Genomic DNA, 3036 nt, shown 5'->3' with positions numbered 1-3036 from the left:
CCCATATAGTTGGCTTGTTCCTCTTCGGTTGTGGGATTGAAGGATTGATATTTTGTATGTACACCTCCTCCACTCGTGTCACACCTCATTACTGGATGTACCTGCGTAGAACCAAGTAAACCATCAATCTTTTTATTGAGAAGTTCTACCTGATTTGACAGCATAGTAACTGAGTCGATGTTATAAACGCCAGCCATTTTTATTGGCTTAGTCCTCATGACTTGCCATTGATAGTTATTCAGTAACATCTCCTCTATAAACTCATAGGCATCTTCCGGTGTTTTATTGTTGATGGTTCCGCCAGCAACCACGTCAACCATTTGCCGAGTTGAGGGTTCCAGACCATTGTGGAATGTTTGTACTTGAAGGCAAAGCGGTAACCCATGGTGAGGGCACCTTCTCAGTAAGTCCTTGTATCTCTCCTATGCATCGTAAAGTGTTTCTAAATCCATCTGCATAAAAATAGAGATATCATTGCGTAATTTAGCTATTTGAGCCGGCGGAAAGTATTTTAGTAAAAGATTTTCAGTCATTTGTTCTCAAGTAGTGATAGACCCTCATGGTAACGAGTTCAACCACTGTTTAGCTTTGTTTCTCAGTGAAAAAGGAAATAACTGAAGATGAATGGCATCATAAAAAATGCCATTGATTTTAAATGTATCGCAAAATTCCAGAAAGTTTGCTAAGTGAGCGTTGGGATCTTCATCCTGCAAACCATCAAACTGAACAAACTGTTGTATCATTTGAATTGTGTTAGGTTTCAGTTCAAAAGTATTTGCAGCTACAGCCGGTCTAACTATGCTAGATTCAGTTCCTGTTAGAGAAGGTTTAGCATAATCATACATAGTACGTGGAGCAGGATTTTGATTAACCGCAATTGCAGGAGGTAGCTGATTGCCTTGGTTTTCAGCTATCTCTTCAATTGGGGGTTGAGTATCATCTTCTTGCTCATTCTTCGTGTATCTTACGCTGCGCCTTATTTCTCTTTGATTTCTGCGAACTGTACGATCGATTTCTTCGTCAAAAAGTAATGGTCTCAACGGGTTTCTTCTAGTCATAAACTATAAAAACTTGCCAAGAGAAAGAAAAAAAGTAAATTAATAAATAATAATAATAATGAAATTAAATTAAATGGCTAAAGTAATAAAAATTAAGCATTCCTAATATTTTAGTTCCCTGGCAACGGCGCCAAAAACTTGATCGCATGATTCGTAACAAGTAATAAATATTTATAATGAAGATCAAACCTAGACTAACTGATATCGCGATGTAGGCAAGTGTACCTATCGAACAGTAGTATAGTTTTAGCAAGACCGGATTGTCAAACCCAAAGGAACTAAAAGTACTAGTAATGACTGTCTTTTTATTATCTAGCCTAAGAATAATGGGGTTTTGTTTTAATTAACTAATTATCTAAACTAAGAACACATGGAGAAAAGAATTGGGGAATTGCTTTTGGGAAAATCGATTGACTTGAGATAATACCTAAGGAAAAATCCACCTAGACTTTACTTGTTATTCTGGCTCCGAACCGGACAATTTATTCATTCAACTTGTTTCGTAAAGATCCCTAAGTTATGTTATTATCCCTATTCAAGACTAATAACGTCTAATCCCTAGATTGAATAACCGAGACTTTTCTCTAATTAACACTCTAGGGTTGCATTAACTCAATCTATGGATCCCCTTATTAGGTTTCACCCTAATCTGGCAAAATCTTATCACCCTATTTCTAGGCGTGCAATCAACTCCAGTTAATTATGAAAAAAGTACTCTTAGACAGGGTCTATTCCTCCTCTGAATAAGAGCATGTCTTGAATCAGTACCCTGGGATATCAAAACAAGAATTAAGAACAAATAATTAAAAACAAGTTAAATATTTATCATATGATTCAGAAAATAATAACAAATTCGTCTTAGGTTTCATTCCCCTTAGGTATTTAGGGGATTTAGTTCATAACTAAATAAGAAAAAATCTCAGAAGAATAAAGAATACAAAACATAAAGAAAACCCAAAACTTCTAAAGGGGAATTGAGGAGAGATCTTCAGTCTTGATGATGAATCCAACTTCTGAGATGGATCAATCGGCTTCCTTGGGGTAATTCCTTACCCCCCTTCTCCGTCTCCCTTTTTCTCCTCTTCTAGGGTGTATTTATAGGCTTTGGAATGCCTAGAAGCCCTTAAAAATGGTCTTTTCTGAATTGGACTTAACTTGGGCTCGGCAGGGACACGCCCGTGTGACGTGATTGCCAGGCCGTGTTTGATCCGTTAAATTGCACATGGCCTTGTGAGTCAACAACTAGGCCGTGTGAATCGTGAAAGCCTTGGTCGACACCCTCAAAAGACACGGGCGTGTGAACTACCCGTGTGGCAAGGCTTAGGCCGTGTCATCTTCTTGATTTGGTCAGTTTTGTCCTTTTTTGGCTCGTTTTTGGCTCCTTTCGCTCTCCTATGCTCTCCTAAGTGTAAAACATGGAATTAAAGCATTAGGAGCATCGAATTCACCAATTCTAATGAGAAATCATCCATAAAATGCATTAAACATGGGGTAAAAATATGTATAATTTACGGTTTATCAGGGGATCCATAGATCGAGTTAATGCAACCCTAGAGTGTTAATTAGAGAAAAGTCTCGATTATTCAATCTAGGGATTAGATGTTATTAGTCTTGAATAGGGATAATAACAGACACTTAGGGATCTCTACGGAACAAGTTGAATGAATAAATTGTCTGATTCGGAGCCAGAATAACAAGTAAAGTCTAGGTGGATTTTTCCTGAGGTATTGTCTCAAGTCAATCGATTTTCCCAAAAGCAATTCCCCAATTCTATTCTTTGTACGTTCTTAGTTTAGATCATTAGTTAATTAAAACAAAACCTCTTTATTCTTAGGCTAGATAATAAAAAGACAGTTATTACTAGTACTTTTAGTTCCTTTGGGTTCGACAATCCGGTCTTACTAAAACCATACTACTGTTTGATAGGTACACTTGCCTACATCGCGATAATAGTTAGTTTCAAGAACAATTAATTATA

At 37.1% G+C, this 3036-nt stretch overlaps 1 non-coding gene across 1 annotated transcript; it reads left to right on the top strand.

Moving 5' to 3' along the window:
- Positions 1–378: 378 nt before the first annotated feature.
- On the top strand, positions 379–485 carry LOC121208172 (small nucleolar RNA R71). The gene has a single exon (XR_005903123.1). It is a non-coding gene; the product is annotated as a small nucleolar RNA R71 (small nucleolar RNA).
- The last annotated feature ends 2551 nt before the right edge of the window (positions 486–3036 follow it).

The sequence above is a fragment of the Gossypium hirsutum genome, chromosome A01, assembly GCF_007990345.1.
Source record: "Gossypium hirsutum isolate 1008001.06 chromosome A01, Gossypium_hirsutum_v2.1, whole genome shotgun sequence".
Lineage (NCBI taxonomy): Eukaryota > Viridiplantae > Streptophyta > Magnoliopsida > Malvales > Malvaceae > Gossypium > Gossypium hirsutum.
Note: the sequence above shows the minus strand (reverse complement) of the source record. Positions and strands in the feature narration are given on the sequence as shown.